This window comes from Pristis pectinata, chromosome 33 (genome assembly GCF_009764475.1).
Source record: "Pristis pectinata isolate sPriPec2 chromosome 33, sPriPec2.1.pri, whole genome shotgun sequence".
NCBI lineage: Eukaryota > Metazoa > Chordata > Chondrichthyes > Rhinopristiformes > Pristidae > Pristis > Pristis pectinata.
This window is the reverse complement of record NC_067437.1, coordinates 13,357,289-13,363,639: the sequence shown is the minus strand read 5'-3', so window position 1 is coordinate 13,363,639 and position 6,351 is coordinate 13,357,289. Positions and strand designations below refer to the sequence as shown.

The 6,351-nt window shown below is 48.1% G+C and overlaps 1 protein-coding gene across 3 annotated transcripts in view; it reads left to right on the top strand.

Moving 5' to 3' along the window:
• The first annotated feature begins 470 nt into the window (after positions 1-470).
• The window catches only part of LOC127585543 (transcriptional enhancer factor TEF-1-like), a 70,859-nt gene continuing 64,978 nt past the window's right edge, over positions 471-6,351 (top strand). For 2 of the 3 annotated variants that reach the window (XM_052043098.1, XM_052043096.1), the window contains exons 1-2: positions 471-806; positions 1,009-1,124. The gene's annotated coding sequence lies outside the window, so the exon portion shown is untranslated. Of the gene's footprint in view, positions 807-872; positions 1,125-6,351 lie in introns of those variants that run through there. The other variant, XM_052043097.1, reaches the window with a different exon arrangement.

Here is a 6,351-nt window from a genome sequence, read left to right as displayed (position 1 = left end):
ATTCACCCATATGCTATAAAAATACATGGAGGAACGAAATGTCGTTTCCCCCAGACTCACACAACAGAGAACATACATAGAACAGAGGACATAAAATAAACGCAGACAAAAAAATTGTGCAAGTACAAATAGAGCAAAAAACGGTATATACAGAATACAAAATGAGTGCAGGGTTAGTGCAAAACTGAGCTGGATGAAGAAAATCCAGAACTCAGTGTGTTGCACTAAATGTTCAGTAGCAGCCAAAGTTCTTATACGCCGTTGTGCAAACTAGGGGCAGGGAGTTAACAATAGATGCAATTAACTTTTGTTTTCCAAGTAGCCCTTCTCCTTCCTGTAGCTGGTTAGGACTCCCGCTTGACTCAGTCCTTGGTTGGGAGTTACTGGGTGCGAGACAAGGGCGAGAGAGGGGTTGCATTCGGTTGCGTCAGGACCATCTCGTTCTCTCACCCGGCGCCCAAGGAGAAAAATCCAACATTCCGGGCATATTTGTCAGATAATCCAAGCAAAGAGGCAATAATGGTCAGCGAACTCACAAATCCTCGGGGCTGTTTGAGATTCCCTTTTATTTCAGGATTGCTGGAGTGAATTGGAGAGCGTGTCTCTCCGCCGGGAGAGAACATGAAGGCAGATCACTCCTCCAGCACTGAGTCATCGCGTTGATTTCATTCCTGACATTTTTCCTGAACCTGTCATCCACCCCGCTACCAAAATACTTCATCTCCAAAAATCCAACTTGGGAAAAGGGGGCAACGGGGAGCGGGAAGGGCGGAGAGCTGGTGACGGACCGAGCTAGCGCTCTGAAGGTAAGTTTGGCTTCAGTCAAACTTCCAATGCCCCAGCTGAGGCAGACTCTCTGAATCGTTCTCATTGCTGACATTTTTGTGTCTGAACTTCCGCATAGAAGAAATAAATCTCTGTGGAACCTCCAGCCCGAGAGCTGACGGTTAAACACACAATTACATTCCTTTCTCTGCACTTATCTCGTTTTATTTTACATGCGGAGAGGAACCCAGCGGGTTGTTCATGCGACAGAGTTTGTTATCGAAACGTTATACAAAGGGAGTGTGCAGGCAGAGCAGCATCCGAGATTTGTGACTCTGATCGGGAAATATCCCTGACTTGTAAGTATTCTTTTGGTTTTTTTTTTGCGTTTATTATTCCGTGGTTAAAGTTTTATTGCCAGGGCAAAGAGTAAAACAGCTGTCTAAGCGAAATCCCAGCCGCCAGTGTGACCGAGAGAGAGGAAGATTAAAACTTCTCTGGCGCTTCGCCAGCGCGGTTTAGTTGCAAAGTCACGAATTTTATGAAGGGACGACCGTGCCAATAAACTCTCTGGATGTGGATATTCGCAAAGTACTGCAGTTTCATTAACTATTAACACATCTTAAAGCGAAAATGAATATTTTTGCGAGGGCTTCTTGAAAATTCATAAATGATTAAGGACTCAGTTAACGTTATTATTCAGAGTGTTCCTTGTTATAGTTTGTAGAATTCACAGTGCAATAATGGAAACATTGTTGGCTACATCAAATGTGTCCTAACTCCCTGCTTCATCGCTTCCCAGTCGGATGGAGTCACAGTCACAGAGGTGTACTGTACAGAAACGGGCCAATGCGTCCCACCCCTTTGCCCATCTGTACCAATCCCACTTGTCCACACGAGGACCGTGTACTTCTCTGGAGTTATGTTAGCGCCAGATTCTTTAACGTTTAAGGGGCTTGTTGTGTTGAAAACCCGTCACGGATTTCACTTGCAACGCACAAAGCGCAGGAGGAACTCAGCGGGTCGGGCAGCATCTGTGGAGGGAAATGGTCGAGACCCTTCATCTGGACTGGAAAGAAAGAGGGGAGGTGGGCAGTATAACGGGGTGAAGGGAGGAGCAAGAGCCGGCAGGTGATGGGTGGATCCAGGTGAGGAGGGGGGATAGGCAGGAGAGGGCGGGAATGATGTCAGACTACTGGAATTTTATCCAGTAATCCCTCACTCTCATCTCATTCCCTGTTTAAATCCCGTGCATTATTTTCCATGCTCTCTCCAGACAGTGAAGGATCCTCAGTGTGGGCTGAGTGTTCCCCAGAGCCCAGCATCGCAGGGCATTTCCTGTGTCACTCTGCACCAATCCACCCCTGACCTTGCATCCTCTGTGGGTACCACACGTGCTGACCGGTTATGATGCTCCTGCCTTTAAGATGTGCAGGCAGACTATTTAACCATGGGCTACATCACTGCCAACCCCAACCCTGTGGATCTGATATCCATTCACAAGTGTTCAAGTGGGTTTCTGGAAGTTTACCACCGATCACCACACGGCTAAAGGAGTTGGTGATAGTCGGGTTCAGCAAGTCCTCGCGACAGTTACAAATGAGGAGAACCTCTGTACCCAACCCTGGGTGGCCGTACTGAGCACCTTGCTAACATCCGTCGAGGTCCCATGCCTTGGCCCTCCCTGTTGGTGCCATTTCTGGAGAACATGGGTCATTTTCTTCTGCTGAGGTGCAGCAGTTTACATCTGGTTCAAGGGTGGAGTTCTCATCTGAGGGGCGTTCCTGCCATATTCCAGAAACTCGGCTATGTTCTCCAGGCTGATGGAGTGTGGGGGGTGATGGGGCGTAGGGTGTGATGGGGTGTGGGCCACTGGTGTGGGGCATGATGGGATGTGGGGTGAGATGGGGTGTGGGGGCTGATGGAGTGTGGGGTGCAATGGAGTGTGGGGCACTGGTGTGGGGTGAGATGGGGTGTGGGGTGAGATGGGACGATGGGGTGTGATGCAATGTGGGGCGCTGGAGTGTGGGGCGCGATGGGGTGTAGGATGAGGTGGAGAGTGGAGTGAGATGGACTGTGGGGCAATGAGGTATGGGGTGTGGGGAGATGGACTGTGAGGGAATGGGGTGTGGGGTGACAAGTTGTGGCAGAGATCCATGGCAGTGACATGTAATGATCCTGAGACGGGGAAGTTGAGAGTAACCTTAGGAAAAGCAGTCCGGGTGTCTGTGTGAATCTGTATTTGAGACCACGGATCTCAGTGAGCTCGAAGTGCACAGTTCCAGTGTAGTCCCTTTCAGTGACACCGCTTCAGGTGAAACTGGGTTAGTGGAACTTCATTGTTTTGCATATGAATTGGAGTTATTGATTGACAGTAGTATTGGAGATGAATATTGGGCATTGTTGTTGGGGATCTGAGCCACAAAAAAGGTGCTAGGACAAACAAAAACCTTGTATTGGTTTATTATTGTCACTTGTACCAAGGAACAGTGAAAAACTTGTCTTGCATACCGATCGTACAGATCAATTCATTACACAGTGCAGTTACATTGGGTTAGTACAGAGTGCATTGAGGTAGTACAGGTAAAAACAATAGAAGTACAGAGTAAAGTGTCACAGCTACACAGAAAGTGCAGTGCAATAAGGTGCAAGGTCACAACAAGGTAGATCATGAGGTCATAGTCCATCTCATCGTATAAAGAGACCATTCAATAGTCTTATCACAGTGGGGTAGAAGCTGTCCTTAAGCCTGGTGGTACGTGCCCTCAGGCTCCTGTATCTTCTACCTGATGGAAGAGGAGAGAAGAGAGAATGACCCGGGTGGGTGGTGTCTTTGATTATGCTGGCTGCTTCACCAAGGCAGTGAGAGGTAAAGACAGAGTCCAAGGAGGGGAGGCTGGTGTCTGTGATGCACTGGGCTGTGTCCACAACTCTCTGCAGTTTCTTGTGGTCCTGGGCAGAGTAGTTGCCCTACCAAGCCTTGATGCATCCAGATAGGATGCTTTCTATGGTGCATCGATCAAAGTTGGTGAGTGTCAAAGGGGACAAACCGAATTTCTTTAGCCTCCTGAGGAAGTAGAGGCACTGGTGAGCTTTCTTGGCCGTGGCATCTACGTGATTTGACCAGGACAGGCTGTTGGTGATGTTCACTCCCAGGAACTTGAAGCTCTCAACCCTCTCGACCTCAGCACCATTGATTAGACAGGTGCATGTACACTGCCCCCTTTCCTGAAGTCAATGACCAGCTCTTCTGTTTTGTTGACATTGAGGGAAAGGTTGTTGTCATGACACCATTCCACTAAGCTCTCTATCTCCTTCCTGTACTCCGACTCATTGCTGTTTGAGATACGGCCTACAACGGTGGTATCATCTGCAAATTTGTAGATACAGTTAGAGCAGAATCTGGCCACACAGTCATGAATGTATAGGGAGTAGAGTAGAGGGCTGAGGACGCAGTCTTGTGGGGCACCAGTGTTGAGAATAATCGTGCCGGAGGTATTGCTACCTATCCTCACTGATTGCAGTCTGTTGGTCAGAAAGTCAAGGATCCAGTTACAGAGGGAGGTGTTGAGACCTAGGTCTCGGAGTTTGGTGACAAGTTTGCTTGGATTATTGTATTGAAGGTAGAGCTGTAGTCAATAAACAACAGTCTAATGTAGGTGTCTTTACTGTCCAGATGCTCCAGAGCTGAGTATAGGGCCAGGGAGATGGCTTCCGCTGTAGACCTGTTTCGGCGGTAGGCGAATTGCAGTGGGTCAAGGTTGTCTGGGAGGCTGGAGTTGATGCGGGCCATGACCAACCCCTCAAAGCACTTCATGATGGTGGATGTCAGAGCCACTGGTCGGTGGTCATTGAGGCATGTTACCTTGCTTTTCTTTGTCAAAGAGTCAGGGCTTGGATTTTCCAACTGGTGATGAGACATATTGATGGGTACAATGTCGCTGTATTACAGGGGAAGCTGATCTTTAACTGCACAGGTTTGTCTTGGGGTCGTGTGAAGGAATTTCCAGGTTTCTGTGTTGGACCGGGAGTCTTTGCATTGTCACATTGCTTTGCAAGGTCTAGGTATTCTACGCCTTTGGGCTTCCCAGGGCCCTACCTTAGGCTGTGGAGATCCTCAAAGAACTCCACGAGTTCTTTGCCCACACACCTAACCTATCCACATCCCTTTTGCCTGCAGACTGTGTGGAGGCAATGGCTTTGTGGAGGTTAAAGGTAATATGTGGGGTCACTGGGCCTTTACAAGGGTATGATCAGGCTGGGAGAGTGGTCCCTGCCTCAGCAGATCGATCTTCTGACTGATTGTGATTTTTTCATGCTCACAATTTTTCATTTTCTATTTATGATATGTTTCCTATGATTTGATAACTGGGTGTGAGCCTGTTTCCCTGTTTCTGAGGTTACAGTACAGTGAAACACTAACAGGTGGAATCTTCGTTCTTTGTCCATTTGAACGTGAAGCCAGAAGCAGCACAGTTCTCAAGCACTGAGCCGGAGCTCAGGCAGGGCGCAACAACTAGAGTAACACCACCCAGTCTAGGTTGGTGGCACAGTGGCACAGCTTGGTAGAGCCACCGCCTCACAACTCCAGCAACCCTGGTTCAATCCTGGCCTCGGGAGTTGTGTGGAGTTTGCATGTTCTCCCTGTGACTGTGTGTGGATTTCCTCCGGGTGCTCCAGTTCCCTCCCACATCCTAAAAATGTGCCGGTTGGTGGGTTAATTGACCGCTGTAAATTGCCCCCAATGTGGAGGTGAGTGGTAGAATCTGGGGGGAGTTGAAAATGTGGGGAGGATTAAATAGGTTAGGGTAGGTTTAGTGTAAAAATGGGGGTTTGATGGTCGGCACAGACTCAGTGCGCTAAAGGGACTGTTTCCATGCTGTACCCATTGCTCTATAACCACAGAAAAAGTGTGAAATGCTGCACTTTGGAAAGTTAAACCAGGGAAAGACTTACACAGTGAACGGTAGGGCGCTGGAGAGTGATGTAGAACACAGAGACCTCGGGGTACAGATTCATAGTTCCCTGAAAGTGGAGACACAGGTGGATAGGGTGGTGAAGAAGGCATTTGGCACACTTGCCTTCATTGGTCAGGAACTGAGTACAGGAGTTGGGACGTCATGTTGCAACTGTATGAGATGTTGGTGAGACCACACTGTGCACAGTTCTGGTCGCCCAGCTACAGGAAGGATGTCATTAAGCTGAAAAAGGTGCAAAAAAGATTCAGAAGTATGTCGCCAGGACTGGACATCTTGAGTTATAAGGAGAGACTGGCTAGGCTGGGACTTTTTCCCTGAAGCCTAGGAGGCTGAGGGGTGACCTTATAGGGATAGATAAAATCACGAGAGGCATAGATAAGGTGAATGGTCACAGTATTTATCTCAGGGTAGAGGGATCTAAAACTAGATGGGAATAGATTTAAGGTGAAACATATTGGTATTGGTTTATTATTGTCACTTGTACCGTGGTACAGTGAAAAACTTGTCTTGCACACCGATCGTACAGATCAATTCACTACACAGTGCAGTTACATTGAGTTAGTACAGAGTGCATTAATGTGGTACAGGTAAAAACAATAACAGTACA